Genomic DNA, 8,714 nt, shown 5'->3' on the forward strand with positions numbered 1-8,714 from the left:
CCAAGCCTGGTTTCACCAAGCTTGGTGATCGTGCAGAGTGTCACATGGCATCAGCAGGGGCGGTGTGGCAGAAAATGGTCTTACGTTGTGGAGCGTGACTTTCGTTTTTTAATCCCAGCGAAAATCAATTGTTGACGTTCAGGCCTTGATGGTTTTGCAAGACCCTGAACCAAGCAATGTGTGGAAGCTCTCCAGGGCAACAGAATTAAAGCCCAACCATAAACTAATCAAGTTTATAAAGTAATAAAGTCGCATATGACAGCATACTTCAATGAGGGCGACAACTGCCGTGATGAAAATCAAGACAGTTACATATTCAAAAAGAACATCATCTGACAAATCATGCGTTAGTAGAGTTGGTATGTTAAAAGTACACAAGCATAGCAATAACAAAAAGCCTGAGTCATCTTGCACTGTGTATCTGTTATTGGTCATTCAAATTACTGTATATAGTGCAAAGTACGCACACCCTGTTTGATCCCTATATAATAGTCTTATGGTGCCACAACAGGGGTTTAAATACTTGTTCATCCTGAGAATAAGCATGTCTTTCTTTTTTTTTTTTTTTTTTACAAAAAATGCTATTACTTTAATTTATTACTTTAATTCCAAAAATGCAGTTGAAGAATTGAAAAATGTCACAAACGTTTTGATATAATTCATAACCCATTTTTCAAGGGGAGTTATCTTAGGACCAATACCGCAGCTAGTTTGCACTTGTGTGAAAATTAGGGCCCTACGCAAGGGAACTGCCAAATGTAAACAACTCTGTCTGACACGAGTGACTTGTTGCGCCTGAGAAATTACTGCAAGAGATACTGACGTTGCCTTCTCCTGAGTATAAATGCGGTTACAATGCATCCTTCCATCCGGCAAAAAATTCCACTACCTATATGAACCCAGCTGAGAGAAAGCAAAAACATAAAAGCCGATGATATTTCTGAGCTCGTCTCTCCAAACAATACCAATCCCACACGCAAACACTGAACCAGTTTGCTCTCGGGCGAAATCCAGCAGCAAAAGTATGTTTTTCTGAACAGAGGTACAATGGGCCCTGAAAAACAAACAGCAGCTACAGGAAGAGTGCTCACGATCGACAGTTCCTTGGCAAGGCAGGCAGAGGAAGCCTGTGCAAAGGAGGGAGATGGAGGATGAAATGGACATCATCTGGCAACCCGAAAAGAAGCTATTTCGCTGCAGCAGCTTCATCTTTTTCCTCCCTCCCTTAATCCTTTTCGAGTAATTATCCATACTTTGAAGCTGAGTGGCATCCAAAAGGCTCCCCGGGCCCCCCCTGCTAAAGCTGCTGTGGGAATAAGCTCCTGGGGAGATCAAACATATTTGCCACCATCACACTTCAATACTTTAGTGCCACGCTGCATCTTTGTATGCCAGCAATTGGATGAAAGGCCACTCTCACAGATCCTGCTGAAGGGTGGTAAGGAGCTAAACTGGGACTCACTCTTCAAAAAAAAAAAAACAAAAGGCAAACAAGCTAGCACCATTCTGAGCGGTTTTCAAACAAAAAAGACACACTTGCATACATACATACACACATGTGCGCATAGACATGCATGCACACACACACGCACACGTAACGTAGCATGATTAGACATCTGATGAGATAAAATGTTGACCGATCAGCCAAATCACAATAGGAAATTCTGCTACTGATCATTTATGGCAGGTGATTAACTTGACAGTGAGTAGTATATCCTACACCTGTATGAGGTCTTTGTGATTATGGTAATTCACAGGAAAAGAATTATTACATAAACAGCTGGACGTGGTCCTATTACTGCCCTGCGTTGCCATTTTTGTGACAAAGGATGGAATTCAATCTAAATGCTAAACAAAGCACTGAGCAGCAACTGTCCGAGATACATTTCCTAAATATCGAGAAGGAATCACTGCGTGGTTAGAGTGATTGAAGCCTGCTGTCTCTCCCTCATTTCTGCTAAACACACGAGGGGCGGCAGTGTAGCACAGTGGTTAAAGAGCAGGACTCGCAACCGAAAGGTTGCCGGTTCGATCCCCGCTGGGGCACTGCTGCTGTACCCTTGGGCAAGGTACTTAACCCACAGTTGCCTCAGTAAAAATATCCAGCTGTATAAATGGATAACGTTGTAAAGAACGGTAAGCTATGTAAGTCACTTTGGATAAAAGCGTCTGCCAAGTGAATAAAATGTAAATGTAAACATTAGAGGAATACAGAGAAACGTGACTAAAGAAACGTGAGCATAAGCCTGGCTGCTCACAGTCTGAGTGGCCCATGAAAGGGCATAGCAAGTGAGGCCAGGGGGTCACATACATAGGGAAATAAACAGGGCACTCTGATACCAGCAGCTCTGGTAATTCTCTTGTCTGACTTCAACGAACGCGTACCTCTGCGCGCCAGACTAAAACAGCACACAGGATGCCGCACATGTCCTTTGTTACCATGGCACCAGGCCTCAAACTGACACTTTCCCTCCAGCTGTGTTGAGCCCCGTTAGCAACAGTGTCTTTCTCATTAGCAGGCAGAGTCTTTGTGCCCGCTGCTGAGGGAAATCCAGTTCACTTTATCATCAACACTCTTGTTTGTCATATGCAGGATCATCAATATTCTGATTCCTGAAACCTGGTTTCCCAGGAGTCCTTTCTCAGCAGCACTAGGTACTGTGCCCAGATTCAACTGCACTGCGCTTTGAGCAGAGTTGATTTTTTCTGATTTTGAGCACAATTTTTTGCCCATTTTACCTAAGCAGGGTTAAGTACCAAAAAAGTAGCACTTCCTAACACGCTTTTGCTTAAAACTGATGTAACTGCACGTGACAGAGTGTGTTGTGATTAAATTAAATCCAAGCCATAATTACAGAATCTTAAGGCTTAAAGCATACTTTTACCAATTAAAACACAAGACCTCAGCACAGTCAAACAGAACAACGGAAACGCAGAGCAAAAAAAGTTTCCCCACAGAGATTAACAGGAATAAGATTATCAAATAATCTATATAAAGCAACACCAATAAAAACCATCAAGAGAAGCCTCTCTAGCTGATATTCAGCCAACGGCAGCCCTGTCAAGCAGCACGTGAGGCCTGACTGCCGTGGAGACAGCAGCTCCTCACTTCCTGGGTCACCGCCAGTGACACTGTGGTCCCTGAGGGCTGCCACCCCATCTGCTCCCACCCCTGCTACTCCAGGCTCCATGCTACAGGGTAGATGCAACCTGCTGCCCCTTCCCAAAGCAATCACACACACGACTGCCACACAAGGTCATTTCATCTCATCTTGACAGTCTGCTTGGCTTTCATGGATAAAGACACCAATGGGCGCTGAGACGGCAGGTCCCCATTTTCATTTATTTGTTTAGTGGATGCTCCTATACAGAGCCACTTGCAGACTACTGTATGGTATCAGAACAGATGAGAAGTAGTACAGACACAAAAACTGTCTATGACAAGAGAAAGAAAGTTTCATTACAGAAAACAGCGCTACAATGAACATATTGTCACACACCAGCACCATAGCGGCAGCGGCGGCGGCGGCGGGGGGGGGGGGCATTTGTTCAATCAGACAAAGGTCTGTGTTTCAAGTGTTTTTCTGCAAGGGTGCAAACCTTCTGGAAGGGAACCCTGCCTAATCCTTGGCAAACCAAACTAAACAGAGGCAGCTAAAATAAAAAAATTAAAAAATCTCAGCACAAACAAAAATCAGATAAGCTAAGCAAAGCGCACATTTCCCAGAGCACCAAATGCATAAAAAGCCCTGCCATAAACAAAAAACAAAACGCAAAACTGAACGAACAAAAAAAAAAAAGCAGCCCCTTTTTAAATCGATGAAAAAAAATGGCGGGGACATTAGTGTGCACTAACCGTGACCCTTCTGCGTTTCAGACTTTCAACAGAGAGAAGGTAAACAATGCCCAAGCGTTTTACTGACTGCAACCACATTGCCACGGAGGAAAGGGGCACTCTACCATCGCCACCGCCGCGACCCTATTGATTGATTTTAAATTCAATCCTCAAGCGCTTATAGATGCGAACACGCAGAGCCTCTGCTCCATATGGAGCTTTCCACCACAACAAAGGAGCCCGTGCGGTACCAAGGCACTGCAAGACCTCATCTCTCCGTCCAACATCACAGGGGACGAAACAGACGCCGCCTCTGATACGTAAAAGGAACACAAACACAGCGAGAGACCCTGCGCTGTCTACATACCCTGTCTTCAAAGGCAAAAACGCTTCACCGGGGGGTTAGTCTTACGCTGCTGGTCAGACACTGACAGAGTCGGCAACGCTGTCAGCGATGCTGAATCAGTGACAGCTACACAATATACAACAAATCACGTCAAAGAAACATGATATTGACACATTAGTTGGCGACTGGCACTGAATGAATGAATTAAGTGAAAAATGCTCCACAATTAGCCACACTGAGCTCTCATTTCTCCCTAAAAGCATCATAGAAAAAACTACAAATGAAACATTCCCTTGTGGGCTTTGAACAGTTTGGAAATAAAAGCACGTCATCACTATTTTTAGCCCCCTCCGGCAGAAAGCGTGGGGAGGAACGACAAGGCAGCAGGAAAACACAAGGTCCAGCACCGAGAATGAACGAACCCGAGAGGAGGAGAGGAGCACTGAGGTTTACCTGAGGTTCAGCAGCCGATCCTCATGGCCGGGGCGCTCCCGAAAAATAAACAACTGACTTCCCTTTCCAAGGGCTGACAAGACAATGACACCGCCACCGACAGGGATGGAGCCGGTTACCCGGGCAACTGCATCAGGGAGGGGCGTTCCAAGCAGAGGCAGGGGCAGGCGTTATATACACGAGGGACAGGGGTCTGAGAGAGAGCCCTCGCCGACGGAGTGGAAGGGTACGGGTTCGGGGGCAGGGGTTCTCTGACCTTCCCAGCGCGCTCTGAGCAGGCTGGATCAGCGCTGAATAAACACCAGGCATCAGCCCAACAGGAGGGGGGAGGGGGGGGAGGGGGCGGGGGAGGAGTGCGCTGACGGAGAGAGCCTGCACAAAGGCACTGGGGAGATGGGGCTCGGCACACAGTATGTAACACACAACCAGCACACCCAGACAGGTCTCCACAAGCAGCGGTTACACTTGCAATTACCCCGAAGCCTCCATTCATTCAATTATCTTAAAGGGCACACGAAAGCAAACAAAACAAAACAAAAAAAAAACAGCTAAGCTAATCCCCACGGCGCACACCCTTCTTCGTGCAGAGCCTCTGCTGTCAAAGAAAATTAACTCTCGCCACAAACCTATTGCCACTTTGTCTGTGTGGCAGAGAGAGGAGGGAGAGTATCCCTACCACCCGACGCGTTTTGGAGCCAAAGTCATCGCTCTGGCGCGTGAGAGGACAGGCAGAGGCCACCTTCATGCTTTGACACCCTTTGCCAATTAAAGTCCCATCACGCCTGATTACCCGTAAACAAACGATGAAAAGAAATGGCTGTTTTTGGAAAAGGCAACCAAGGGTCATGACTCAATAGCTGTCTTTTTTGATACCAAATTCCGTAGCTCCCACACAGGTCAAAAAGCAGTCCACAGTCTAGGACCTGAGCCCGGCTGTCCAGCAAGGTGTTCATGGCCCTATTTGACTTCTGTGCTGAACACCAATTACACATTTCACTGTCTTTCTGGAGGTGACCCCCAATACGACAGAGCACAACTGCAGCAGAGGGGGAGAATGGTGTCAGCTATAAACACTAACTGTGTTTGACCACACAGTACCAAACACAGCTTGTGGGCAGGAGGAAAACCTTTGAGGTTTGTTACTTCAAGGTGAACCTGATTTGCACTTAAGGTTTCAGTATAAGCCTCCACAGGCGGATGGCTGCGTAAATCCATATTCACTTTCATCGACAGGGGGAAAAACAGGTCGTCTTAGTGGGGGATGAAACTCAGTGGCTCAGGTTGTAACAGGGTGGCAGAGAATAACCTATGTAAGTCACCTTGGATAAAAGCGTCTGCTAAATGAATAAATGTAAATGTAAATAAGGACACAATGTACCGCATCTGCAGCAATGCGTGGGGGTGAGAACGGCCTCGTGACCCTCCCGAGAGGACAAGCCACGGTGCCGCGCTCCAAACCCGACCGAGCTGGGCCACCTGTCCCAAACCCCAGTGGCACGAAGGGAACCACAACGTGGTTATACGAGAGAAAGCCTGTGGACGAAGGGGACGTGCTGGTTCACATTCTCGAGCAAGCTACAGAAACACCCTCTCTCTCTCGCTCTCTTTCACTAGCTAGCAGGCAGGGGCGGCTGATGCCAGCTGCTGCGTCTGGTGTCCGGCCCAGCCCAGGAGCCAACCCGGAGCCCCTCCCGAAACCGCCCCCCACCCCGTGATTCAGACGCTCGGCAGGAGAGGCAGCAGGCCTCAGACAGCTGACAGTTGGCGCCCAGGGCTGCAGGGTCGTGGTGTCCCCTCAATCTGCCTATTGTTCCATTTTGAAAATGATCCCGCGGCCAGAGCTGTGGGCCTGCGAGTCGACGCTACGCAGACCCCCCCCCCCGACGGCTGTGCATTTATGAATGCACTCATCCCAGCCTGATCAAGCCCTCCGCTCCACTGCAGTCATGCTACATTTTTAGCGGGAGCCTATCTCAAATCCGTCAATTAAGCATATGTTCCTTCCCTCCCTCCTGAAACTTTGCTTCTTTGGCAAGTCATGAAACAATGCCTATTCAACCGTTATTTCATTGACACCGGCAGCTGGAACTACAGGACGGACGATTTACTCTGAAGGTTTTCATCTGAAGGGCTTTAAGGCTGTTGAAAGACACAGGCCAGCTAGCGAGGAATGATAAATGCTGCCTAATGTAATACGGAGACGGAAATGTCTTTAAAAAGTACCCTGCAATTAGAGGCAATTAACCGCCAACCAATGGGAACAGGACGAAACTGCTGCATCAGATTACAAAATTCAGACTGCAAAATGGGCAGCCTGCACAGCAGGTCTGCATTTTAAAGCGAGACTTTGATGTGAAAGAGATTCAAGAGGTGCTGTGAGGACGAACGGATAAAAGGATCTTTTTCTGCCGCACGTCGTCAGCTACTGTACACAGCTGAGCGAATTCGAAACACTGCGGTACAGTCACAACGGCAGTTGTCACATCCCTTTGATAGGAAACAATGAATGAAAAAGCAAAGATGTTCTTAAACCACGAATGAACGTTAATAAGTACTGTGAGGAAAAAAAAAAAAAAAAAACAATTGAAACATACTTTCCATAACTGAACATATATAAACTCTATCCCCTCAACCTTGCATCAATGACAATCAACACTGCACTGATTCAGAGAGCGTGCCACTTTCAGGACAGTACCTCCTACTTCCTCCAGTACTCCCAGTGTTTCAGAGCATGTCTACCTAGTCATGTTCGGGATTACCGCACTGCCCAGTGGCGGTGGATCGCCCGCCTGCTGCCTGCTTGCAGCTCCACACACAGATACAGCCCCGTGTCTGCCTGCTAGGAGGATATATGTGGATAGAGGGACAGCTGAATGGGGAAATGGCCGCAGCACTCCATCAATCAATGCTTGCGTGGCCTGCCGGCGTTCATTACTCACGAGGGGAGCGGTGTCCGTGCTCTCACGCGGGAAACCCGCGGACGGGGCAGAGCCGGGCAGCCAGGCGGATCCCTGCTCCGTCGTTTGTGAAAGCACGCTGTGCGCTGCCTGCCCCTGTTTCATCAGACGCGCATTCCCTACGAGAGAATGCACTGCAGGTGTGGGGTAGCGCGTCCTAGCGTGGTTTTTTTTACAAGAGCCGGCGGCCTTTGTTCCTCAGCAGTCAGCCTCTCGCTCTCCCTCTTCACCTTCCTATGAGTCAGCAGTAATTATTATGACAAAATGGCGAGAAGAATCAGACCCTTACACTCACGTTAAAACCTTGGACGTGGTTTCAAAAAAAAAAAAGACACCTCCTCCTCATCACGATTCAAGCCAATTCAGAGAGCAAACAGATGCTTCTCTAAAGGCATTCATTCAATCCGCTGGAGCAGTCCACAAAAAACCCTCAACAGTTAGTAACTATAGACATGTGCACAAATTCTGAGGACCTCAAGGAGTAATACAGGCTATGCTATCTGTGAGTAGATTTCAAAAACACCATTTGACCTAAACTGAACTCAACATGCTCCCGAAGGACGAGAATAATAGCCAATGCCTTCAAACATCTTAAAAAAAGAAAATTGCTTTTAAGCAATTAGCACACCCATAATGAGCAAATGGGAAGAGCTAGAGCTCTAACTGTGATAGAAACAAAAAGCTTGCTAATTAATCACCATAATTATACAGCACCAGAGAGAGATGCTATAAAAAAAGAAAAAGGAAAAAATAAAAAGTAAAACGATATGGATGTAGGTAACCTTGAGTGGTACTATTTAATCAGGCCTGGCATTTCAAAAGCAAAAACCCATGTAGCTTTGGAATATGAGCATAGCCCCTGCCCTCAGTCATCAGCCAATTGATTAGTGAACTATCAGTCAGGACAAACCCCTCCCCTGTGGCCTCCATTCTCCAGATCCCATCTGATTAACCCTCACTGGAATTAATTTACGTGTATGGATGCGATAAAAATACAACCAGTGCCTTGGTCATCCTATGAAGCAGAGGTAACCTTAAAAAGACCATCAACAGTACAAATGACTACTAAATGAGGGAGGGACATGAGCTGGATGAGCTCAAAATACTTATGTCTGTATTTGCA

The 8,714-nt window shown here is 47.0% G+C and overlaps 1 protein-coding gene across 3 annotated transcripts in view; it reads right to left on the reverse strand.

The window, feature by feature from the left end:
- LOC118784407 (kinesin light chain 1-like) overlaps positions 1 to 4,826 on the reverse strand; it is a 36,401-nt gene extending 31,575 nt beyond the window's left edge. For all 3 annotated transcript variants that reach the window (XM_036538642.1, XM_036538657.1, XM_036538649.1), the window contains exon 1: positions 4,635 to 4,826. The gene's annotated coding sequence lies outside the window, so the exon portion shown is untranslated. The remainder of the gene's footprint in view (positions 1 to 4,634) is intronic.
- Between the last annotated feature and the right edge of the window lie 3,888 nt (positions 4,827 to 8,714).

This window comes from Megalops cyprinoides, chromosome 1, assembly GCF_013368585.1.
Source record: "Megalops cyprinoides isolate fMegCyp1 chromosome 1, fMegCyp1.pri, whole genome shotgun sequence".
Lineage (NCBI taxonomy): Eukaryota > Metazoa > Chordata > Actinopteri > Elopiformes > Megalopidae > Megalops > Megalops cyprinoides.